At 43.4% G+C, this 27088-nt stretch overlaps 1 protein-coding gene across 5 annotated transcripts in view; it reads right to left on the reverse strand.

The window, feature by feature from the left end:
* SEMA5B (semaphorin 5B) overlaps nucleotides 1-17404 on the reverse strand; it is a 266971-nt gene extending 249567 nt beyond the window's left edge. For 2 of the 5 annotated variants that reach the window (XM_036386657.2, XM_036386654.2), the window contains exon 1: nucleotides 16645-17401. The gene's annotated coding sequence lies outside the window, so the exon portion shown is untranslated. Of the gene's footprint in view, nucleotides 1-16644 lie in introns of all 5 variants that reach the window. The other 3 variants (XM_036386655.2, XM_036386658.2, XM_036386659.2) reach the window with 3 other exon arrangements.
* Between the last annotated feature and the right edge of the window lie 9684 nt (nucleotides 17405-27088).

Below are 27088 nucleotides of genomic sequence, written 5' to 3' on the forward strand. Positions count from 1 at the left end.
TTCAGAACATGTCAGAGCTGATGCCAACTAATCAAGCTGATGGAAACTTCAGCGGCTGTTGGATGTACATTTGAAGAAGAGAGAATGGGGAGCATCTTCATTTGCAGCCCACTTCAAAGTGAAGTTATCTAGGGAATCACAGGAACATGGAATACAGACAAGAGAGCTTTGGCAACTCCTTAGTAATCTCTTAGTCTTGAAAGGAAGCTCAACACTTAAAGCTAGCTTGCGAGTCTCAATGCACCAGAGAGGTCTGGCTTTCAGTTTGAATGCTGAGGTTTGGAGGCTCATGGCCAACAGCAGCCACAGAATCAGCAGCCTGTTTCCAGTTCGTGAACTCCATATGCAAGCTGGATTTCCACTTCAGGAAGAGGTGAAGGGAAATAATTCAAGTTACCATGCCTTTAGGGTCTATGTTCTTTTCATTTCTTTTTTTTTTCCACCCAGGCTGGCACATGTCACTAGGAGCAAAGCCAACACTAGACACTCAATGTGTCAAAGTGACTCACCACTGATCACTGCTTGTTACTGGGAGCACAGATGTGGAGGAATCTAAGAACTGGAAATGCAAACTTCTTGGATCAAAGGAAGTAAGGGCAGCTAATACAAGTTGTTCTTCAAAAAACTTGGGGAATTAAGTTGAAGAGTTAGCAGCAGCTAACTGCTGGGAATCTACTTTTTCTGAAAGTACTGCTCCAGCAGGACGGGTTTCAGAGATAATGCTGCCAGTTTGAAGTAGAACATCTTGTTTTTAATAGCACATATCTGTCCTTTCTGCTGTTTTGATGGGTCATTTCAAATGGATTTCACCAAATGGGAGCTGTTATTCAGACTGATTACTTCCTATGTATATAACTAATACACAGGGATTAGAAAAAAAATAAAATACATAGCACTTTTCAGGTAATCCTCTAAAACAATCTTTGATTAATTCTTACAGCTCTAGAAAATGATGTCTACCTTCATTTTTTCCCCCCTAAGCATTATTACTTCAACAGAGAAACCTGATACTGACTTCCCAGTGTTTGCCCAAGGCATTGAGTGAGCTGCTGGTAGAGATGAGCTTAGAAGTTAAAACTCACAAACTGCCAGGTTTTTATTTAAGCAATCACAGCACATGTCTCTCAGTCAATTCATGTCCCTTTCTAACTGTTAACACAGACTAAGGCAGGTGACATTTATACAGAATTACTTGAATGCAACCAATATTAATACTTGCAATTCTATAGCTGGCCCAGAATCAGTGTTCCCAGAGCTTTACAAATCCCAGATACCAAAGCCTTACAACATCCCTGTGAGGTACTATTTGCTTTGTAAGGGGACTGAGTAGCGAATGATGGAGTGTGCATGGGACATGTTCATATTCACAGAGTAAGCATGTGACAGGACTTGATGCTAGCCATGGAGTCCATGTCATTCCCAGGTGTTTCAAGGGCTCTCTTATGACAGCATGCAGATGGTCTGTATGCCTCATAAGAGAAGCAGGGTTTGGCTAGAGAGCCAACCCCTGATATAAATGCAAGCAGGTAACAAATGGTCAGTGGGCTGGGTGGTAACCAGTCAGAGTCAAATCCAGAGTCTTTTGAATGGCCTTTATAAAGAGCTGCGTAGACCAATAATCTCTCTCTGCTGCATGAAACCTCGATGTTTCATCTCACCATCCCCACGTACCACGACATTCTCTGAGTCTTCAGCCAATGTTCAGCTCACAAGTCCATTTTGCCCTTCCTTCAGTTCAGTTTTCAGCCAGAAATGTTCTCCATAAGAGGCTCAGAGAAGATGCAAGGTGGTGTGTTCTCAGGCAACCTCATTAAGGACAGACATCCACATACAGAAATTTTGTAGGGTGAAAGGACCAGTCACAAGAGACTATTGTTTTGTTCTCTAAACAAATTTTGGGGCTGTGTGCAGTGTAACGTACATACCATTTAACCTTTTAACACTGTTAGCTGTAGGTGCCAATAAACTCAACAAGGGAACATTTGAAATCAGTCTCACCTAACTGTAAAATCGATGCTACCTGTCACAGCACAGTAAAATGCTCCAGCTCCAGCTGTACTGTATGGTTGCACCCCCCACTGCATGAAAACACACATAATGCTCTCTCTGATGCTGCAGTCCTGTTAAAACAATTTTCATTAAATGCCTCAAAGAGCTAAAGAGATTGGTATCTGAAAACACAGAGAAAGCCCTTAAACCACAAGGTGCTTGGATTTCAGATGGATTCCATTGCTATTTGACTTAGAGTCAGGCAGATGTTCCACATGAGTGCCACTGCACAAGTTGCTATCCACAGAGTAACTTCTCATCCCCAAAGAACTTTTGATCTCAAAAAAACCAAAACAGACTAAAAGTACTCTAATACTCATTCACTGAAAGTTGAGGCAGAGAGTACTCATCAGACATCCTCCTGTAGCTGGTCTAAACTTCCTGTCCCAGCATCATCTGACCTCTGTGTCAATTAGAGCTTCCTGCAAAAAGGAAATTATTGCCCAATAATGTAAATCTCAATTGCAATAGGTAATTCCTATTAACTCCCTGAGTGGATACTGCATTGCACAGCCAGAGCATCTTCTTGTGGTTGAGAGGATTACACTAAGCCACATAAAGGCAGTTTTCAGTTACCATTCCACCTCAGGCAGGAGGTGCAACCCCCTGCACAGGTAGGTATACCTGTGATAGCTGACAAGGCACAGGCTGTATTAGCACTACCAACATCCAGGTGCCTACTTGGGCACTTGACACCTTTGCTGTTGAACTAGAGCCCTCAGGGGCCATGAAGAAACAGTGAGCTTTTGGAGCTGATGTGCACAGAGAAATAAAACCCTAAACCTAAAGATGCTAAAGAGGTTTTAGTTTAAGTGATATATTTGTTCATTCACAGTCTATCATCTGACCAGGTTCAGCTACTTCTAAAAGCTCCAGTGAGGAAAAAATAAACCAGCAACTGTCAGAAGACAAGGCTTCTGTAAGTACACGTGTGAGTGATGATGATTTTATGAATTTAACCCATCAAAAGACAAGTGCCAAAAACTCTTCCCAGTTACATGGTATCATGCAGTATCCCACTGCCCCTCTCAGCTCTGATATTCCAAAGTCTCCTCCAAATGCCTACTCCATTCCCTGCAATCCTGAAGAAAAGCCAAGAAGAGGCTCAGCACATGTGACATGCTGCACTCTAACAGCAGAAAGGGTGGTTTGGCTGCTGCTGACTCCCCAGTAAACCTTTTCTTTTCATTAAGGGTATATCCAAACAGTATTTTATTGGCAGACACGGTCTTCTGCTCAGACTCAAGACAGTCATTTACAAGCCTTGTTCACCTGCATTCTTAATTGGGGATTTCATTTGACTATGGTCTCTTACCTCTCTTTCCCACATAAGAAACTCCAGCTCAGGAGAGGAAGTGCTTTAAACTCCAGTTAATTAACTCTGCAAGAGAAAGTCAGAGCTCAAAATCTACCCTCCCCTATCAGAAACTCCTTACTCTGCAGTTAAGAAACATGGAGATGCTGACAACTCTTAAACACTCCTCCCACAGGAAATATATTTCTCCCATAACTTCTGGGGAATTACTCCTATATAGTCTCAACATAAAAAAAGTCCTGGGAGACAGTGACACCCACAGATACACACACCTTCCCAGAGGCAAGCACACAGGCACTGAGGACAGGCACATGGCTTTGCTGTTGTACTATTCACACAGAGCTTCCAACCTCCTAGTGAGTTGTGCAGTGAAGACAAGGATATGCATTTGGGACTAAATTGTTCTGTTCTGGCACAGCATGTCCAGGAAACTGGACACCTGCACTTCTCTCTCAGCTCTGCCACTGACTGCACACCCCAGTCATAAGCCATTGAGGTGCCCTGCTGGAGACACATGGTTCTGAGATCCCTAGTATCTCTAACTCTCCATGACTTCCCCCTGCTTTGATCTTTCAGGACCCCTGAGACCAGAAATGCACTACCAGACATACAAAAACAGAGGCTGTACCTCATTATCCTGTAGGAAAAGCCATGTCCTCTGCTGTTCTACACAAGTAGCATACAACCATATACATTTTAGTACAGCTACCTCTATTAATACAACATGGGGATGTTGCAAATGGGCCCTAATCTCTCTCTTCCTTTCCCTTTATCCTTCCCAAAAATGGAAATAAATAATATCCACAAAGCATGGCAAAGCACTTTGTAATCCCCAAATGAAGGATTCTGTAGGTGTGAAGTATTCATAAGACATATTTACTTTCAAATTGCAAAAAAGCTGGTTGCTGTGTTTCCTGGCTGTGTTTAGCACACCTCTCTGCTGTGCACATCTGAAGCACACATCAGGGAAAGAAATGCTGTGATAATCAACTCCAAATCCCACAATCTATTTGTTCTAGTAATTAAAGAAATATTTACTCAGGAAGCAGGTTTACACAGGATGAATAGCTTCTAAGAGCAAATATGATTTAATTATGTGCAAGTGCAAGAAGCATGCTACATATTAAGTAGATTAATTTATGCTCATTAACAATAGAGACAAAATTGGTGCTTGGCTATTAATTTTCTATGTTGGAGAAAAGAAATGGTAAGGAAGTGTTCACAGAGTTGTCTGGTTTAGAAGCCTATTTGAGTGTGATCTGTACTTTTTCAGAAAGAACGAGAATAAGTCCTCTGCATAAGATAACTTAACTTACTCACCACATTTGATAAATAACTTGTATTCTGAATTGTCAGAATTGTTCATTTAATGACACTGAGGATAAAAAAATCTTTTATTTTTTAGCACTTACCATAAGTATTCATAATATATTCTTCAACATCATTCAGCCTTGCTTTATAGGAAAAAAATAATTTCCCAGAATGTACAGGGACTATTTCAAGGCCCCTCTTTAATATAAAGAATCCATCAGATTTCTGCTGTCAAACAAGAAAAAATGTTTGTGGCTGCAGGACTGTCTTTCACTGCTGCCCTCTACGAGTTTAGACAAGTAGCTTGACTTCTCTTTGTCTCATCTTCTTCCCTGGTAAAAATCAATTTGTTCACTTAAGACTCATAAAGGACAATGCAATGAGTGTGTTATATTACAGCTGGATAAGGCACAAAATAACAATGATGACTGTTTCTGTAAATTCTTCTTCCTGTCCTCTGCATGTGCTACTAAATATAGTGGAGCAAGACAGTTCTAATTGATTCTTTGTTCTTACAGCTGCCTTTTATTTTCTGCACAAGCTTCCTCTCTTTTCAACATCCTTGAAAACCAAGAAGAATTTATTGGCATCCCACCACAGTTCAATGTGCTGTTACCACCTGGTTTTATCCCAACCAGAAAAATGACTTTTCACATTTGCTCCGGTGTTTGCTAGTAAGCAGAAGACTTCAATTCTCAAAGAGAATTGAGACTTTAGCCTACAAGCAAAATTTTTAGCAGTCTTGATGAAATGCAATATCACTAGCCTTTTGTGTGAAAATTCAGAAATTAATACATTTTAAGGGCATTTCCAGTTCCTACCATGGTTTAGTTCAGCTGAGCGTGTGTTCACCTAAATGGTGGAGGTTTGGTTGATGCTGTCTGAGCTGGGGGAATGGACTGGACAACATGTTACAGTCAGTTCTATGAAAGTCTGGCCACCAATATATTAAATTAGTGTCTGACTTTATCAGATGCAGCTCAGTATTTCATTATAGTCTTTAAATCTTAGCCTTTTAAAAATACCAAAGAGAAATTTAGAAGGATATGGGAGAAAGGAAACACAACCTTTGAACTCCACTGTGAAATGGAGGGGCCAGCAAAATAAAAAGAGCTTTGTAGTACTTTGGAAATTAAGAGCAGACCATTTCTATCAAATAAATGCTGTTGTAGCTGAAACAACCCAGATTGCAGACACATTTGTAGATTTCTGTTTTACAGAGAAGCTGAAGTTTTTGGTGAAAGATCTTCCTAAATCAATCTGCTTTGAAGTGCTTCCTACAATCACGATAATCTGTTCCAGAAACTGGTCATAATAGAAAACACTATTTCAATGCAGTCTACAAAGCACAGTTTTTAAAAAGCTTTCAGTTACACCTTAATTGTAAATATGCTACCAAGCCACTCACTTCTTCACTGGGGAGAGCTGGCTGTGGTAAGCACACATTTCCTGATCTCCTGCCTTCTAATCATGTCTATCAAGTCTTTGTGACTGACAGACATGTAAGCTCTGCTATTCAAAACAAATAAGTGATGCCTAAATTATACCACTGCATTTTAAAGTGGCACTGTCAGGTTGAAAACGTGGGGCTATCTCATGCAGCTCTGACTCAGGTAGTATGCCAATTTCAAAACCAAATATTGGATAAGAACTGAAAAATGCAAGCTTTTTGGGTTTTTTAAGATGAAAAATCAAATTTTAACTCACAAGAATTGAACTCTTCCTACTGATGTCCCTTGTTGCAGGGCCAGGCTCTTGTATCTTCAACAAATATCTTAGACCATTAGAACTACATGTATCAGATTCTTTCCAATTCTTTAAACTACTAATTCAAACCCCTGTTTCAATCAAATAGGAGTCTGCCATGGAAATAATCCTGCTGGCTCAAGGCTGTTGTGATAACTTCACTGAAGCACTTCAGTAGTTCATTTGGTCTATTTGTGAAGAAAAGTCTTACTCATCTCAAGTTAACTCTTCAGAAGTTGGTTTTTTTTTTCTTTCCTCAGTTGAATCAGTTTGGGAAAGAAAAAAAAAAAGCAATCCTCATTATTTTACTTCTGTTTCTAATCAATTACTTCTGCATCTTATGCTCAAACATGTGGAAGCCAAAAATTCAGCAGAAATAGAGATTACGTTGTTTCATGTTTTTGTTTTAATTAGAACTAAAAATGCTTCTCTTGGTGCTGGGTTTTGCAACAGCACAAGCTGGCAGACCTCATTTAGGAGAGCTTCTCCAGACCAATACCATCCCTATGCAATCTGGTTCCATAGGTACCAACTTGTCTTTGATTTTTTGGGCTTGCATTGCAGTCCTCAGCCAAGCACAACCACAGCTCTTCACTGAGGCTGCATTCATCTATCTGTGAGTAGAATTGGGCTCTTGCACTTCTCATGGACATCCAAGCCCTCTGAGAGCTTTGTAAATGGATAGCAGATTAGGCTGCCAGAAAACAAAGGGTTTTCATTAAATGATAACATCTTTCCAAACTAAAAACAGAAATTGTAGTACTTATGGGAAGATTCTAGTCCTCTCTAACCACAGGTATCACAGTTAAGGTTAGTGCAAGCCAACCTGATACTACTATAACTTTTTCAAATAATTTGCCTTGTGTTAGCAATCAAGAACTCAGGCCATTAAACTCTCATCCACGGGTCATTTTACTGAAATTAAAATGAATTTGTACAGATTGCAAAAGTGAGTTTTATTCTGCAGGCTCAGATCTTACACTTGCAAGAATAGAATGTCTTCTTCACCAGAAATTCTGCCTGAACTCTGCCCTCAGTTAGTTTAAAGTGTCTCTTTTTACCTTGCCTGCATTGCAGTGCTCCTGAATGAGAGTCTGGTTATGCCCAGGCAAAGTGCAGACAGATGTTTTGACATTTCCCTGCAGAGTTCCCCTGATACAACACTGCTCTGATTTACAAGCAGTGCTGCTGCTGCAATCCCCACCCAGCTCCAAGCCATGCTCCTCTGCCAGTAAAAACCTGCTGTTGCCTTTAACCATTGCAGCCACTCCAGCTCTACACCAGGCATGGAACACACCAGGCCTCTCATGCCGAGAGATTCCTCCACCACTATCCTTTTCTTCTGCATTCCAACTCTGCAGTCCTTATCTCCTGATGTCTATCTGCTCAGTTCTGCTCTACAACCTCTGCTGTTTCAGTTCTCCCAAACCTTTGTAGCTGTCACTTCTACGGCCTTCTTTGGCCATTAGCATCCTTAGAAAGTTCAGAGAAGAGCCATCAAGCAATAAGGATTGCAAAAACCATTGGAAAATCCAGAATCATACTGAAGTACCACAGAAAATTAAGATATTACTTGACTGCAGATCAAAGTACTTCCACAGCAAGAAAATGTGATGCTTTCCTCTTTGGATAAAAGCATAGCAGGGCCAAGAACCTAGCAACTAAGGGGCAGCGTAATCACAAGAATTGCTACATTTTAAACACTTAACCAAGAATTGCAAGATGTTGTCTCTCTTCATAAATATTTAAATCAAAATTGGATGTTTGTTTAGAAAAATTGACAAGCTTGAACATGAATTGGCTCAGGGAAGTTCTTTGCCTTCAGGGAAGGCAGAAAAAAATGACTGGAAGCACCTTTCTGGAGTCCATCACTGTGGGAGGATGGGGAAGAACCCTAGGAATCAAAAGTAAAATGGTAAGAATTAAAGGGTAAAATGCTAGAAACCCTGTTCATATATGTACTCTCACAGGTCAATGAACTCCATTTGAATAAAGACCAAATGACCAAAGACTGCTTGCCCAAAGCACATCACCCTCAAATGTGCCCATGAGTTTTCAATGCAAAATTAAATTTAAACTTGTCAGCCTTGATGTGCTTTGTTTTGATGAAACCAGGAATGAAATAAAGCACTGGCAGTAATCTCATCCAGTCATCTTAACTAATTCAGTATTTTGGATGCCTTAGCGTATGAACTTTGCAGAGAAATTTTTGGCAAAAAAGGATGGCATTGTAACTGCAGCCTTCTTAAAATTAACTCACACCAGCTATTCTCAGTAGTACCATCATTATCTGTGAAACTGTGCTCAAATAAAGAATCAATAAATAAATATGAAGAAGAAATTTAGGGGGAAAATGAAGCGCTATTAGCATTCCAGGAGTATAATAAACTCATAATTCTCTGAGGCAAAACAGTGAAGCCTGGATTTGCAAAGCTACCATAGACAAGGAAGTGTGCAAAACTCATTCCAAATATAAGCTGGTTTAATATTTCAAAGACTCATTAGAGGGAGCACACAGCGTTAGCAAAATCATGGTTTGTATTACTGATGTACAGTCCTAGACAAATACAGAATGTATCTAGTAAATTACTCTCTCGGGAGCAATTTCTGTTGGTTAAGAGGGGGAAATGTTAAATTTTAAAGATGTTAATCACTTGTTTTTGTTTTATTTCAACCTGTATAGATGCATGTCTGGTATGCATATGAAAATGCAAAATACAGGAATAATCTCTAGCTCATCTTGAAAATGTTGGGACCAACAGTGCCCATGCAAGCAGGGTACTTATTTTCTTGAACCACAGTTGCACTAACTTACACTGAACTGTTTAGTTGTGTAAAGGATTTGCACAATAAACTTATGTACTGGCAATGTTGAGCATGGAGATAAATGCATAGTCTTGTAAGGCACGAGTTTAGGGCTTTGAGGCAGGAAAGCAACAAGATGAAACATTTCATTCATAGGATTTAACTACACTTATAGAATTAAGTAATTGAATAACTCTTTTTAGGGCTTGTAATCTTGCCTCTGCCACTAACACACTCTATGACCTTGAGCAAGTTGCATAAGACCAGCTTTTTACAGACCTCAAAGTTTAATTTGTACAGATTTCAGTCGCTGGCAACCCTACCTGGCGCCCATCTGCATCATTATTCATGATACCTTTAACAGATGAGCACAAAATTCTCCAGGCCACAGTCCTTTTATGCCTCACTTTCTGTCCCTGATGATTATTACTTCTGACTGCTGAGCGTGGATATTAAAATGGAAATAAGGTTAAGTTGTACTATTATATCACTTGATTATCCTCACAAAGCAGGAACTGTGAAATTTTTCATATTATGTGTTACCTCACCTCATCCTTTGTCAGTATTAGAACAGCACATGGTCACAGTGCATATTCCTATTTTGCTCATGTTCAGCAAGTATGTATCTTTATCCAACCACAAGCCACTAATGATATTCTTCCCCCTGTTGCCTTTTATTTTAAGTAGGTGGTTACAAGCTGCAATTACAACTAAAAGCTAAGCTCTATTGGAGTGGAGGAGCACATTGGATGCAGGCAAAAAATGAGTCTCAGCTTTGTGTTTCTAATGAAAATGCCCTTCATATGTGGAATGGACACCAGAAAAAGTCAGAGAGTGAAATATTAAGTGTTTTACAAATATAGACTGATTGCCCTGTCCAAACCACATGTTTGAAAATCTCCTTCTGGCAGACAATCTTTAGTCAGGAAGGGAGAGCAGAGAAAGGAACATGAGGCAGGGCAGGGGATCTGTAATCACTCTAACAAACTCCTGAGACCTAGCCGAGTTTTCCTTCCATGTGTTTTATATATATATATATATATATATATATATATACACAGGCCCCAAAAGCATCTCCTTCGGCATTCTTGAATTTACTATATTATCCTGTCAAACTGAGTTATCCAGAGAGAACTTCCTACCCTTTCCTTTCTTCTTTCCTTTCTTGCCTTATTTTTTCCTCCTATCTTTGATGTGCTGTAAATCAGCACCATAGGAGAAAAATAAGCAACCTTTAGGTGAAACAGCAGGCTAAACAACTTCCACGTGGCCAAGCAACACAGCAAAGCAATTAAACCTGCCCAACAGGCCATCTGTAGTCAAACTCCTCTTCCCTTAAGAGCCAAAGTATTCCCAGATTTAGTTTCTAATCCTACCTCTGAGTTGTGCAGATGGTTCCACAGCACCCACTCAAAACCCCTTTGAAGTTACTATGAATCCACACATCTGGGTAAACTTGTTGTCCCTGAATCTGCTGCAAGAATGAGGATGTGGCCAAAATCTCATGGAAGTTTGTTTTCTGCACTTTGAGAAAACAGGCAGGATCTGCTTCTTTCCCACAAAACTAGTCATAACTGTCACAGCCATATTATGGAACCACCAATTTGATCTCTGAGTCAGGACAATTTCATACCACATAAGAAGTTTTCATTCTGTTATCCTTTCAAATAAATTTGAAGCTATTTTTTTCATTTTCACTCTACATCAGTAAACCTGCACAGGGTTTGCACAAGGTTTGCACTTGAAATGAAAAATACTGCTTTTAAAATGACAAACACTGAACACAGGACATTTGTTACCACTAAAAAAAACTCTCTCTGTCTGTGGAGAAGCATAATTCATTCACTGATACATGCACCCACATTTTCTCCAGGGAGTTTCACAAATTCACATGCACTCCCAGCACTAAATTTTGCATTTCAATCTAGGCATTAGCTATAAAAGATGTGTAAAATCTTATGTAGTCAGACAGAAGCTGTTCCCTATTGGCTACATAATAAGCACCTTAGGTGGCTCCAAGGTATAAAATTATTCCAAAAGGGGTGTGGAAAAAATTACACTGCATAAATTGATTCCAGATCCACCTGTTCTAGGTGCCAGCAAATATATTTTGTTAAAGCCATCTGGTTGTCTTAAAAGCTAACAGTTTTTGAAGACTGTGGCACAAACAATCTGGAAAATACACAAACGTCCAAAGCTACAAACCCTTAAACTGCAAATGGCTTAGAGATCATCTATGCAGGACTTGGCTGGGCTGTTCTGCAAGACTGCAGGTGGCATCTCTGCTTAACATCTAAGACAATCTGGCATCAGGGTACATCCTCCATAGCAGAGGGTCCAAGGCTACTGGAGGATCAATTCTGCATCACCAGATGCTCACATGATATTCTCAATTATGGAATGGGTTTGCCTCATCAGTCTGAAGTTGTGATGAAGCTTTTGAGTGCAGCACAATATTTGGCAGAAATAAAACATATGACTGAGGCTCTTCTCTGCAGGTGGCTATGTCCCGGTTGGTCACGTGTTGCTGCATCACGGATAAAGTCAAACCTTTGAAACTGGCACTCTGCAATTTATTTAACTTGCAGCAACAGCCTAATAGGGAGTATGTTATCTAGACTAACAAGCCCATAAGTATTTTGCCTGCTCAACAAAGCCACGGAGGTCAGACACTGCTGCAGTTTGTGTTTATCAGGGTCTGGTTGTGCCGGGTGCTGTTTCCTGGAGACGCGTTAACAACAATGAGGAACATGCAGCACCTTGTAAGATCAAGCTTCTTCACAGCAGCTTCTGGGAAGAAAATATTCTGTGCTCTCTCCACAAATGACCCCTTTCTGAACACCAATGAAATTACACATATGATTTATAAACTCTACAGGTGTTGACAATTGATTTGGGGATTAAAACTAGTAATCAGCATGTTTACTTATTGTCTGATTTACAGCTCACTAAAAAGTAAATAAAGACACACCAGTCCTTAACCAGCACAGCACTTTGGTACATGTTTAATTATAAGCACATGAATAGCCCTGCCACCAATTCAGAGTCATACTTTGTAACTTGGTAACATCCTTCACATGCAAATCACCTCCCTGAGTAATTACATTTAGAAACAAAACAAACCCACTTGGTTTGTAGATACATTTTTGACAACAGAAATATTTCTGGACTATTACTACTGATATACTCATCTTCAGAAAATCACCTTGAGTGATTTTTTGTGGACCTTAAAAAATTGTGCTTTAAATGAGTTCTGAAGCAGAGGTAACTTTGGGAGTCGCGGCGCTGTAGTCAAGGAGACCCTGCGTGCTGAAAGTCACAGTTGTGCAGTCAGAGCTCTGCTGCACTTTACTCTCATGGTTTGAGCCTGGGGTAAGAAAAAACGGCTGTCATGAAGTAAATTTTTTTTGGACAACAATGAGAACAGTGGGGAAATAAATACTGAGGTTAACTGTGCTTGAAGAATAATCTCCAGCAAGCAAAGCACTGTCCAAACATTTGCAGGCTCAAAGAAGTCAAAGTCTCACAGTTAGCTCCCACTGAAACTAATGAAAATTGCCACCAGGGACAGAGATGGGATGACTCCTGATACTGGGCACACTGGACAAGTCAGCAGTCTAAAAGCAAGAGAAACAATCCCAACAATAAAACTGACACAGTGTCTTCAGTGAGCGGATTTTTGTTTCCTTAAGTAACAGAACAATAACAAAGAGCTGTTGACTTGATCCTCAGAAGCAACAACGCTTGGACACAGCCCATTTCAAGGCACAGCAGGGATAGTGCAATATGCCACGGTTTGTGTCCTGGACTAAATCACTGGGATCCAACCCAAAATTGTGGCAGTTCACCTTCACAGTAGTCAGTCTGTAAAAGGTAAGTCCATCACTTAAAACTTTTTGACTTCAGTGTGATTTGGTACTTACACACAATGAACACTGATGAATTTTACCCATAGAGAACCATTCTGAATTGTCTCCACCACTCTCTGCAGGTAATTAAATTTCCCTTTTTCAGCTTTACACCAGAAATTATCTTGTGGGCATGATCTGCAGCAAGGAAAATCCAGTTGAAGACTTCACACTGACACCTAAACTCTGAATCTCAGCACTACTCCAGCAGTGGAACACCTCCCACTCCTCAGCACGTCCCCTCCCTTGGGGCCAGTCTGCCCCTGTTGCTGCAGCTCTTGTCATGAAGGCAGTGAGCAGCACTTAGGAGACCTGACAAAGCTGGAGTCCAGCGCGTGGCTTCCCAATGACAGACCCTCAGTAAAACTGCCCATGGCTTCTAGTAAAAAATGAACTAAGAAATGCTAATCTAATAATGCAGGCATGCAGATAAATGAAAGGTGAAAAGGTTTTTAAATGCATTCTAAAACCAGTATTTTATGAGATGGATCAATATATTTCTCTAGGCTGGAAACAAACAAGTTCTCAAAGAAAGTTAAATTTAGAGAAGAAATTGTCTGGTTTTCTTACTACAGAAACAGTGGTGATAATTCCTTGGAGGGCATTTATACCAACAGCACTCCAAAGCTAAGGCTTCACCATGTTTTCCCTAAAAACAGTACGGTAAAAACAGGGCAAGGTTACTGCTGTCATACTACTAAATGTGAACAAAACCAGCTTTGCAATCATACAGCATTGTCCTTAATTTCCAGTCGTTCACCAGCATATGGAAGTGATGCAACCACAAAGTAAAACAATTACAGCTTTGATCTTGCATCTTTTAGACAGTCAATTAACCTCTTCGATGTCGTTACAAGGCATCACCTGAATACGGGCTACCGGATAACACCCTAAATTCCCAGATCCCAGTTGACAGAGCACGCAGCAGCCAGCGCGGGAGGCAGGGAGGCGGCAGCGGCAGATCGCTCCCTGGCACTGTTGGATACTGCCCCCTTTTGCCGAACAGCAAGGCAACAGCCCCGGCTGCACTCTGAAACTTTGCCCGGCATCTATTTGTTTTCGGGAAGATATATTCATGCAGATGGTCTTATTTAACCCTAGTATGTCTGTTCACATGATTATTTGTCCTGACTAAAATAGAAATCTATTGTTTGAGCCATGTTTAATGTCACAGAGTGCCTGCTTCCCAGGAACTTTCCCTCTTACGGGGCCCTATAGTGTGTCAGCCCAAGTCAAGCAGCACTTTTACAACTGACTACAAGGTAAGAAGAAGAGTTTATAGTCTGGGGGTATGTTCCCCCAGGTCAGCTGTCGGCCTGGGGAATAAAGGGCAATCACAGTGGATGACCAAAGCCATTCTGTCTGGAAACTTTTTTAATCTTACTGCAAAGCAACTAAAATTCCACGGCACCCTTGCATCGAGCTTCTCTTGGGCTACCCACATTCCTGCCGAACCCATCCCCATGCCATTGTTTCCAGTCAATGTGAACTGATCAAGGCCAGTTTGCTAAAAGTCATTTTCTGTGCAGAACCTCATCCCCCGCATCTTCTCTGTTCAAGCCTTTTGTCCTCTGGGGTTGCGCTTTTTCACTTGCTGGAGTTTGCACATTTTCTCCTCCCTGGTTGCCCCAGCTTTTTGCAGGAAGGGAGGGAGGTCACAGAGGGCAGCCACCGCCAATTCCATCAGCCAACAGGCTGGGGGGGGATGAACAAAGCAAATATCTATATTCTGATGGGTGGGATCTCACTCCCCCATGACTTCAGGATTAGTGAGTCCCTGGCAGGGGAGGACAAAAACTTGGCCTTTTTAATAAAAGAAAAAAAGGTAGAGAGAAAAACAGAACAATGTGCCTAGACTTCACTGAAAATGCAAGAAGCATAACATAAAACACAGAGATTCCCCACTATTGCCTAGTGCTGAGTCCCAATCCATCAGAAAAGTTTTAGTGCAAAAGGAGAAAAGATGAAAGATAGGGATGATTCAAATGTCTGTTTAAAAACTGAATCTGTTAAAAATCCAGTTAAATATCAGCAGGATTTCAGGATTTTCCTTATCCACTGCCACTTTGTCTGCAGTTATGACCGGTTTTCTACCTTGGGTGCTTACAAATCAGATGTATAATCACAACAGTACTTTTCTGTATGAGTAGTTTGTTCCAGCTACCCTCACTCCTCCTCCTTTGCTCACCTGGGATCTCTAGTGATCTCAAGCAGCAGCAAGAATCAAAGCCCTTACAACTTCTAGTTTAGTTGGTTTCTATTTTGTCCACAGTGCAGTCAGCCAGGGTCTTAGCCTACCACTGAACACATCCAGAGGCAAAGACATCAAACCTCTTGCAGCTCAGACCATAATTTAGGAAGTGTTTTTTGTAATGAGAGGGAGCACTTCCACAATAAAATAAGGAACTTTAGTATGGTGGTTTCTAACCAATATATCCATACATAAATAGTTTTAAGTTAAAAGAAATGGGGGGGGGGGGGGGGGAGTAAACCCCAACCAAAACCAGATAAATAAATTAGGAAAAAAAACCCCAACCAAACAATAAAACAGGACCTGGCATCTACCATGTTTGGAGACCTTTTTTAAGGACAGGAAATTATCAAAGAGTCTAAACTGAGCCAACAGAGGACAGTGAACCTTTAGGACATATATACTCCTCGATACTTAATGCTCCACCTAAAAGCCCATGAAGAGACAGATTCAGGACCGACTTGCCAAGCACACCTTTTGTTTGTTTCCTCTGAGGCATAACAGTAAGCGTGCTCCTGGGCAGCACCAGGAGCAGATGGTAGTGCTGGAAAATACAGCTCTCCAACTTTGGTGTAGATATTTGAGCTGGATCTACAAAGGTTGTTTCTGGAAATCCTACCCCCCCCATATACTCCCCATAAGTTTCTAACAATGCGCGGATCTAAGGAGCAGCACAAGGCTCTCTGCTTCCCTCTCCCTCTCCCCTTCGCTTTTGATCTCCATCTGGACGTGAGCTGAAATTTAATGGGCCACCCCTACCACAAAGACAAATTACCATCTGAAAAACAAAAATCATTGATATCCCTTCGTCTAGGCTATCCTCCTTCCCACCACTGCACCCCTTCGCTCCCGCCACAGCCTCCCTCAGCGGGTTTAAGAAGAACTGGGAAGGTGGCGGAGAGAGGAGGGGAAAAAAAACCACCTCCACTGCTACCTCCGAGCTAGCGTGCTCTCCAGCGCTGCCGGACCGCGAACACAGCGACAAAAAACAAGCCCCTTAGGCTCCCCGGCGGGCAGGGGGACGGCGCGCCGAGCGCCGGGCACAAACACACCCCCACGCCCCGCAGGTTGCCCCCGGCCCCCATTACCGGGCGCTGCTCCGGGGGCGACGGAGACGCGCAGCTGCCCGGGGGTTCCCACCTTCCCGGATCCCCTTCCCAGCGCCGCCCGCTCCCCCCGACCCCGCCAAGTTGGGAAGTTTGCGCGCCCCCGGCCCGTCCCGCCGCCCGCCCCCCGGGCCGCCGCCGCGCTGCGCTTACGGGGTGGCCGCGGGGCTCCCGGTGCGGGGCTCACCGGCACATCGCGCTCCGGCTGCCGCAGCAGCGGGGGCAGCCGCGGCGCGGCTGGGCTCGGCTCGGCGGGGCTGGGCTCGGCTCGGCGCGGCTGGGCTCGGCTCGGGGCGAGCAGGGGAGCGGAGCGGCGGCTCTGCCCAGCCCGGCGCTCAGGGAGTGCCGCCTCGGGCCATGCGAGCGGCGGCGGGCAGCGTCCCCGCGGTGCGGCCGGAGTTGGGACCGAAGTCCTCCCGGGCGCTCCGCTGTCTCTTCCAAGCGGCTCCTATCAGCACGGCTTCAACTCTTTCCATCGGAGACCGAGAGGAGGAGGAGAAGGAGGCGGAGGAGGAGGAGGTAGGGAAGGAGGAGGGAGCTAGGGGCTGGCAGCCCCAACTCGCACTGATGTCAACTAATATATTCAAAGTTCAACAGGGCATTTCTCTAGCGAGCGAATCGCCCTCGCCGCCCTCCCCGCTGGTCGCAGCCGGCCTCCCCGGGCCGGTTGGGGGTCCCGCGGAGCACAGCGGCACTTCCCGGCCGGACCCTGCGGAGGGGAGCCGGCGGGGCTGGCCCCGAAAGGAGGGGGTCGGGGATGGAGGATGGCACACTTTTCGGGCGGGCAGGTTCAAGTGCCGCCGTTGTGGGGAGGGCTGAGGGTGGAGGTGAGGCACCAGACAAGAGCGAAAATAATCCACCGAGCGGCGGAGCGATGTTTGCGTTTAAATCCAGCCTCTTCCCTCCCCGCTGGAAGGGGCAGGGCCGGCTGCGTTGCTGTGGCTGTGATGGGAGAGGGGCGCGGGGAAGCGGCTGCGCTGGGGCTCGGAGCGGCGCCGTGGGGCTCCGGGCTCCCTTGCAGCCCCCGCGGCAGCGGCCGCCCGGACACGCCGCCCGGCCGGGGCTTGCACGGAGCGCGGAGCGGAGCGCGGTCCCCTGCCCTGACTGAGCCCCCTCACTGGGGCCCGGGGCTGTGGCCACGTCTCCCCGATGTCCCCTTGTTTGCCGGAGGCTAATGGGGTCGAGATGAACCCGGGGAGAGAAGCGACAGTTTTCTCACGCCGAAGAGCAGACAGCGGCGGAAAATCCGCGATGAGGAGAGAACGCGGCGCGGAGCGCATCGGAGAAGCAGCGCTGTCCCTCCGCGGCCCCACCGCTGCCTGGGGGCCGCCCGCGGGGAATCGCTGCGAGGCCGGGGGGGCTGCATCAAATGTGGTTTTGGGAAGGCTGATGCACAACGCCCGAACGCCGTTAGCGACAACCGCATAAAGCCATAGGATGGACCCTGCTGATGGACAAGCCGCCCGGCAGTCAAAGGATAAAAACACATCTGGGCTGGTCTAGTGACATTTTAAAATCGCCAGATAGGAGCCTCAGTTATTTATCAGCTGAATCCCCAGATAGAACGGCCTGCACTGATGTCGTTGCATATGTATATGTGCATACATAATGAGGCTGGGTTTTTTTCCTTCTGTAAACTGATCCTGTCATTCATGTTGACAGTATGTTATAGCTATATAAAAACAGTGTAATTGTATGATGGCTCATCAGTGCTGTGACAGCCAATTGTGGCGGCAGTGGGTGTGCTCCCAGTTCTCATCTCAGAGAAGTAACTGCATAGATCCGCTGAGATGATGATTATACAACATGTAATTGTTTGCCTGTTCATAATTTCTCAGTTCTTCCTTAACCAAGGAACTATATCACTACATCTGCTCATGCAGTAATGTATTTTTTGATACCTTGAGTGAAGCAGTCAATATATTATTTATACGCATATCATTTTTTATTTGCTTTCCATTTTAAAACTCACACTGGAAAGCATAGAACAGGTGAAGAATACAAAACAATTGCAATTTACCTATGTATTCTGTTCAAAACTCAAACTCTGGAAGAAGACTTGAGTCAGACATAGTCTGGAAAGTGCTGAGTAAACTGCCTCATTCACAGTGTCATCACATTTGTGCCTCTCTTTTTCCCCATCTTTCCTAATACTGAAAAAACTCTGGCTGATTTTTTTTTTTGGTAATAGTATCTTCTTAGAATATTGTCCTAATTTACATGTGAATAGTAAGTAAGTGCCCCTCCATTTCTTTAATATACAGGATGATATCTTTCTATTTAGTGAATTGAATTTTAAATAATGATGTACAACAGCCTGGGTGGACAGAGCAGAACAGTGAAGGTTGTGCTGTGTGCTGGGACACTATTTGTCTCCTTTTGCAGTTTTACTGTAGAGTGAGTCACTTGGTTATCTAAGCCTCAGGATCACCTCATCAAATGCCACAACTTCATATGCAATTTCCAGAAGACAGCTCAACCTTTGCTCATCCTAAGACTTCAAGATGCAGCACTGAGCATTGAACTTCAGACCACATAAATGTCTGTCAACATTTAAAGATATAATGGATAGTACTTTTCTGTTAAAGAAAAGATTGTTTGTCCTAAAATCTTCTAGCATTTTCCTGCTACTACTTTGCTGTTTCCCCCACTAGGCTGGGATCAGTTCTGTTGGTCATGTGTGTGTATGCATTGCTCAAAGACTTACTAATAAAATGTGCACATAAATAAAAGTTCTGTAATGTTTCCATGGACAGTCAGGTCCTGACACCTTAATGCCTTTACACAGCATGGTATCCGGGAAATCACCGGCCAGACAGAGAAACTACTCAAATCCTTTTAGTAAAGGGCTTGTGACACAAAGCGCTACAATTACAATTCTATGAAAAAGAGAGAAATGTCATGGGAAAAGTCAGGGTATTGCATGTGAAGTGATCTGTATCAAACAATTTGTTTCCAGTCTCCTAAGGAGAGGATGTACCGGGTTCCTATTCCAGGCTTGGCGGAGGCCGAGGTCATGGCAAGCCTCCTCACAGTTGCTCGCAGAGGTGTTGAACTGTAACCCTGTCCAGAGCCACCGCCGCTGGAGAAACGCCCGTTCCACCGGGGGAAGAGACGCGGCCGGCTGTGGCTGTGGCAGTGGCAGTGGCAGTGGCAGTGGCAGTGGCTGTGGCTGTGGCAGTGGCAGTGGCTGTGGCTGTGGCTGTGGCTGTGGCTGTGGCAGTGGCAGTGGCTGTGGCAGTGGCAGTGGCAGTGGCAGTGGCTGTGGCTGTGGCTGTGGCTGTGGCTGTGGCTGTGGCAGTGGCTGTGGCAGTGGCAGTGGCAGTGGCAGTGGCTGTGGCAGTGGCAGTGGCTGTGGCTGTGGCTGTGGCAGTGGCTGTGGCTGTGGCTGTGGCTGTGGCTGTGGCTGTGGCAGTGGCAGTGGCTGTGGCTGTGGCTGTGGCTGTGGCAGTGGCTGTGGCTGTGGCTGTGGCAGTGGCTGTGGCAGTGGCTGTGGCTGTGGCAGTGGCTGTGGCAGTGGCAGTGGCTGTGGCTGTGGCAGTGGCTGCGGCGGAGCGGGCGCTCGGCGCGGCTGTCACCGCTAGGGGCTGCTGGTGCCTCCCGGAGCGCCGGCCCCGCTCACGCCGCTGCCGGTGCGGAGCAGCCGGACCGCGGGGCACCCCGTGAGCCGGGGACCCGCACCCCGTGAGTCGGGAGCCCGCACCCCGTGTGGGTTCTGCAGCACTCGTGTGAGCAGCCTGCCTGGCCAGCCAGGGCAGCGGCGAGTATGGCACAGGCGTTCCGGGAACGCTGTAGGGAGAAGGGGCTCCCACCTTTGCTGCCTTCAAACTCAGGGGTGCAGAGCACGGAGAGGGATGGGGGAGAGTTCAGTAGAGCGGAAACGCTGCAGGGACGAGGGACAGGAGTCGGATGGGAGCGCTTTGGGCTACAGGGCAGAAGGAGGCAGGGTAACAGATACAGCTGGGCTCTCGTGGGGACGAGGACATGCAAGGGTAGAACAGAGCTCTCTGGGAAAGAAGAGACCAAACTCAGGCTTTTTATGAGCTGGGTCATCTAAAGGCAGTCCCCCAAATTGCAGATAGAATGGTATTTTTGCAACCTAACCAGAGCATCTTTTAGCCCCCATTTGCACACAGGTCAGTCTGTTCATGACTGAACTGACTGCACGGACCTTCTTGAGCTTAAGCTGTTTTGGGCATTCAGATAAGCTTTCCTGGTAGATGTTTTAGAGGGCAGTCTAGAAGAATATCAACCCTGGCCTCATTGTCTGGAAGCTAGGGAACAACATTGACCCACACTTGATGCCTGGACCATGACTCCACACTAGCAACAGTCTCATTAGAAAATTCTTTCTGCTGTAGATACCCAGACCATTTCACACAGACTGACAGTGCATATATCAGTGGCAAAAATTCTAAACTATGCTGGAATTTAGAGCTGGACACATATGTTCAGACAATCACTACACTGGCCAACTACACATTTTTGTTTCCCCATCATACTGCAAGGGAAGAAGCAGAGTTGCCATGAAAATAAACAGTCAAAATATATGCAGCAGACTATCTCTGATGATTCAAATGCCTGACCCTGAGTGGAGCCCAAATGCCCTTCTAATGCAGTTTCCTCAAAAGAGAAAAAATACATTGCTAAACACAGTATCAGCAAATACTCAGAAGCAGCGGCATGCAGCAATAGCAATAGTAACCATTATCTTGAATACTGAGATCTAGATCTAAAGCCAAATGGCAACTAGCCATAAAATATTTAGGTATATGGCTTTTTTCCTGAATTTAAAATAGGTTACTAAATAGCCAGTAGTTGTGGTTTCCAGGCTCAGTCTGGTGGTGACAGCAACATTTTAGATTTTACTAAAGATAAGTCGAATTTAAATCCATGACACTAACAAAAAGTCAGATGACCTTAATGCAAGAGAATACAAATGAGCTCCCTGGAGAAAAGACACTGTGATGAAACAAATAGAATAATATATAGGGATGACTTGACACTGTCACCAGAGTAACAGTATTTAACTTCTCTGGAAAGAAATGAAACGGGCTTAAATTGGGACAACTGCTTTATTTTCAGAGAATTGCATCTGAAGCCTACAGACCAGTGCTGTACAGTTGTTTCCCCCCTGACGCCAGGGGCCAATCTTCATATGTCACTCGACATGACAAAGTCAGCAAATGTCATCACACTTCATAAAGGCAGGCCGGAGTATTCCCACTGAGTCTCACAAAAGGAGAAAGTTCCCTCTTTGCAGACAAAGACTTGTGAAACATAAAAGTTGCGTTAACACAATGATACACTAGGAGGAAGGGAAAGTTAAACTGAGATACTTCTTGTTGCCCAGTAAGCATCCACACTGAGGTAAGATATACAGCACCTAGCAGTCACCTCTTTGTTGGCAGATAAAAAAGAGCAGTGAAAAATTAGTTTTTTAACAATACCATTAGGAGGTTTAACACTACATCAAAACTTGTTTTTCCCCTCCTCTAACTCAAGCTTTCAGCCTAGTGACTGTGTTTATGGTATATTACTTTTGCCTTGAGACTGGAAGTGTAAAACCTAGCACCGAACACATTTATGGTGGCCCTAGACACATATTATCTGAGGGACTGAAAACTTCCTTGCTAAATACAAGTGGGAATTCTATTTTCTTTTCTCTGGGAATTAGAGGTACCTTTACAATTAGCCTTAACCTTTATTTAAAGACATGTCGTTTAGCACATCAGACATCTCACTAAACACTCTCTAGAAAAAACACATTTTAATTGAAAGTGAATTCAGGACTGTTGACAGCTTATCTACTGACTTCATATCCCACCTTAGGCAATTCAGCTGAAAGATGAGCTCAACACTGCAAGTTCCCATTACAGCCTTTGCAGTACCTTGTCTTATTTTAATTTTCCTTTGAAAAGCTAAATTAAAAAGCTTTACAAGGACCCACTTATACAATGAACTGTCATGTCCAGCAAGCTGAAAATTCTGAGTCTAAATGTGAGGAGGTTTTGCAAGTATTAATATTCCTTCCTCCACTTGCTTACATGGTGACCAATGTCTTGATAATGCAACTTGCAGTGTCTGGTTTGGAAAATGAAATTCTCAGTGTAATGGGAATGTGAACATGCTGATAAAACTGAGTATCTGTTCTGCAGATTGTAGTTCTGTTGTAGTATTTGAAACTCACGATCTGGAAAGCCATTCTGAGGATTTAAGAAGTTCACAGCGCTCAGTTAATACAATGGCCTTACATACTTGCATGTTTTTTTTATGAACTTAACTAAGAAACATACTGTACCTACTCAGTCTGTGATATTCAGATGCTTATAATTCAAATCAAAACAAATTGACTTTCAAATCTCACCCACTTTGGCCGCAGGGCTGTTTAAACTAAAATACCAGGAGAAAAATATTTTTTAAATTAAACTTTTTTAGTATTCTCAATCAAAATATAAAGTGCTTTCAAACACATATTTTTATCCTTAGGCAGATGCCAACCAGCTTAGATTTCAGCCCTCCATTTTGCAGGTTTTCAGATTGATAATGAAAATAAGGGCTTAGAGGGGAAACTGTATTGTACTCTCACCTACAGTGGTTGTGATTAAGTCACCAAGTCTTTAATCTCTTAAGAAATAGGCCCCTTGGAACTGATGCAGACAGGTCAATGATTTTTGGGAAAATGTGGTTCCAAATTCATAGACAGGTTAGCTAAAATTTCACAGCTTGAGACATTTCCCAACAACAAACCTGAAAAGTCACAAAAAGCTCTTCCTGCTATTTTAGGGAAATATTGTAGCCATGTTCCCCCTTGAACTGGCAAACAGTGTCCCCCTTTGTGACTTGGCAATGCAATGGAAGGCCCTGCATTGGAGAAGAGGTCGAAGTCTCCCAAAAAAGCCCTCTCTGCCCTTTTCATTGTTTGATTCAGTGAGGCAAGGTGGCTTCTCACCCACACAAAGAGTAGAGTGGTGGAAGAAGCTCTGTGATGAAGGAGACTCTTTGGCCTAGGTTGAGAAGTAATATGTTAAACATGAGTGTTCCTTGTTATTTTATCATTGGTAAATCAGGAATAGGCTGGCCTGGGTGTTTCTACAGTGTGTAACCTGTTTTTGTTAGAGAAAAAAGTTGAAAGACATAGACAACTCTTTTCTTGCAGTACCTCAGCAAAGGATAGTGGCATACCGCAAACCTTGCAGTAACAGAAAGCCAGGCACACTGTCACATTAGGCTGCACTTCCTAACAAAGTGCGTGCTTCCCTTCACCAGGAGTGTCAGTAAAGGAAAATGATTGCAGCACAGTAGATTAGTGCACTGAGAGAAGCTTTCTGCTTTGTATTTTCAATAACTAAAAACACTGCAACTTCTCCAAAACACCACATCTTTCCTTCAGCTTGGCCATCTCAACATATAGTGATGGCATCTCAATAGCCAGCAAGAGCTTCATAGTGCCTTCTGAAGGTACGTGGTGCAGCCACACAGATCAGGGTGTTGGAACAGGCAGGGTCAGGTACTGAGTCAGGTATTGAGTCCCAGGTATTAAGCAATGCACTGTTATTCTACTCAGATAATCCCAACCATTTCATTACACTGTGTATGTAATGATATATTACTTATTATCTATTTTCCATTTCTTTTCCATGCAAATTTGTTCATCGGAAAAACCTTTACTAGATTAAAACACATTTGGATATGTATAATCAAAATACAATCTCTCTCTCTCTCTTTTAATTAGTGTAACATATACTGCAAAGTATATTTTATACTCAGTCTAGTCTAGTGGCCAAAAATATTCCATGAATTCTGGTCAACAACTATCAAGAATTCTATTCCTGCCAGATAAGCTGAAAATTATCACTCGCTGACTAAGTCAATATGTTACTCTGCTGCTATGCCATATGGCCCTGGATGCTGAGACACAACACAACCTCATCAAGTGACACCCAAACTGGAGGAGTGGAACACTGGAGAGAGCAGGGTTTCCATTTGAAAGGACCTCAACAAGCCAGAGAAGCAATCTAGCTGGCACCTCATGAGGTTCAACAAAGCCAGATGGAGTTGTGCACTGGGATCAGAAGTGCCCCATGTGCCAGGCCAGCCTGAGGGCTAAGCAAACAGCCCCAGAGCTGCAGTTTGGGGCTCACACAACAACAGCTGCTCACAGCCCAGAGATACCCCAGGGAAGGGCTGCTGAGGCAATAAGGGAACCACAGCACCTGAGGTACAAAGAGAGGCAGAGGCCACTGCCTTGCTTAGGCTGGAGACAAGAAGCCCAAGACAGGATGTAGCTACAGTCTTCCACTATCTTAATCCATTGGAGAAGACAGACATAGACTTTTCTCAGGGGTGCACAGCAAAAGAACAAAAGGCAACAGTCACAAGCTTCAACAAGGGAAATACTAATTGGGAAGGGAAAAAAATCATCTCAGTGAGACTAGAGCATCACTGAAACAGGAGCCCAAAGGGGCTGTTCAGTCATCACCCTTGGAGGTTTTCAAAACTTCTCAAGGCTAAGAGCAATTTGATCTGATTTTGAAGCTACTCCTGCTTTGAGTAGAAGCTTGGTATACAGAACTCCAGATGTGCCTTCCAACCTAAAGTTTTCTATGAATGCATCTCACAAAATGCAGTTCCATAAGATACTAAGTGTCCTTTCCACTAGCTATACAAGGTGATCAAGTCTTGTCAGGGGTCAACAGAAATGGCTTATTATAGCAGTGACCTACCTAAATCTTAGCTCTGATTTGATTTGGTCTGTAATCAGGTTAAGTGAAATCAATTATTAGATTGCCTATATATTATATTCAGATTATTGTAACATGATGAAATATACAAACCTTGACTCTGCTCTCCTTTCCTTCAAAAATGTGAGATTCAGCAGTAGTAATGAAGGAAGAAAAGACAAAAGATAGAAACTGTTCTGCCCTGAACAATGAGTGGAACTGCTACATTTCATGTAAATATTATCATGGATCTATGATACAATCATTTCTACAGTCAACAGGCTCATAATATTCCTTCCTCATCAAAACACATACGGTTACTCATACAAGTAAAGGGTTGTAGGCATGCAAATTAATTTGTAGTAAGATGGTTAAAGTTCTAAATCATGTATTAAATTACTTCTATTGTACAAGTTTAACTTCATTTTCCAAGCTAGTCACATGCAACAGAGATGCAGTAATGCAGGTATTCCAGCTGCAGAGTGATTAGCTGCCAGTACCTTCTAAACTAGATTTGTAAGTCAGATCATTGGAAAGATCAGTGGTTTGTTTCCTGGATGTCATGAGACCAGAGAGGTGGAATATTGGAAGAAGATTAGGTTTATTTTTGTGTATGTGTTTGAAATATTTAAACAGACTAGGATAGAAATCAACTTAGAGGGTTATAAACCCTGATCCAGCAAAGCAAAAAAAGGCATAAGCAAGCCCATCTCAGGTGTACAAGAAGCACAAATATAGATTTATCCTTGAACAGAGGCCCAAAGTCCCATTAAAGTTCAGGGAAGGACAGTGATATTCAAGCACTTGCTTAGATAGGCATGTGCTTAAATGCATAATGATCTGGGGTATTTTTATTTGTACATCCTTGAGTATAAAACAGGGACCTTCCACCATCTTTTTTTAACACTGCAGGCATTTCTGCATCTCCTTGTTTCTACATAGAACTATACTGCTGGCATTTTTGATTTTGCCACAGAAGAAAAGTAGCATTCCAATATGAGTTCTCAGCCTGGGTCTGATTAAACCAGAGAAATTAGCCACCAGTTTCTGTAAGGGCCAGATTTGGCTATAAACATTTATTCTAATGATTAAATATCTTTAGACCCTTAAGATGCTTTGGTTGAAATGTAGTGACTTCTGAACAGTCTGATTGGGACCAATATATAAGCAGTCAGACTGAGATGCCAGTCAGTACCTTTGGCTGTCTCAGGAGCTTTTTCCTTTATTGTTTGTAGGTTTACCTGTTAATGCTCATCACAGTTACAGGCTCTGACTCAAGAGCTGTCATTAATCACTGCCTAAGAACACTGCATCAGGTAAGCAAACCCATCAGATGCTGAGCTGAAGCAGCAGTACTCACTTCAAACTGTCATTTGCTCCTGACATAACAAGGGAAAAGATTATCCAGCCTAAGCACCAATAATTTTCCACTGCGTGATTTGAAACAAGCCTTGGAAATTGGTGCCACATTGCTACAAATGATGGTGCTGAGGGTTCATGAGGTGCAGTGGTCAGCACTGAAACACCATCCTCTACCTCTACCACTGCATGTCCTGCTTTACACCCACTTGTACTTACTCAGAGGTGATCAGCGGATGAGCCTCAACAACAGTGTTAGAATTTACGTTCTCTCAGCTCCCAAGTTTGAAAGCTGGGTCTGAATAATCACATCTTTTGACAGAGCCAGACACATTTTATGAGAGTTCAGATTCAATTTAATCCAGATTTTCACCTGTGTTCCATCCCTAATTCTTCCTCTGAACAGCAAGAGGAAGCCAGGCAAGATCTGTGCATAGGTGTTCAAATATTTAGCAGTTCCATTTCCAGGCAATCAGCAAATGCAGCAGTTCCCAAATTCCAGTCTACTAAGACCA

The sequence above is a fragment of the Molothrus ater genome, chromosome 7 (genome assembly GCF_012460135.2).
Source record: "Molothrus ater isolate BHLD 08-10-18 breed brown headed cowbird chromosome 7, BPBGC_Mater_1.1, whole genome shotgun sequence".
NCBI classification, from domain to species: domain Eukaryota; kingdom Metazoa; phylum Chordata; class Aves; order Passeriformes; family Icteridae; genus Molothrus; species Molothrus ater.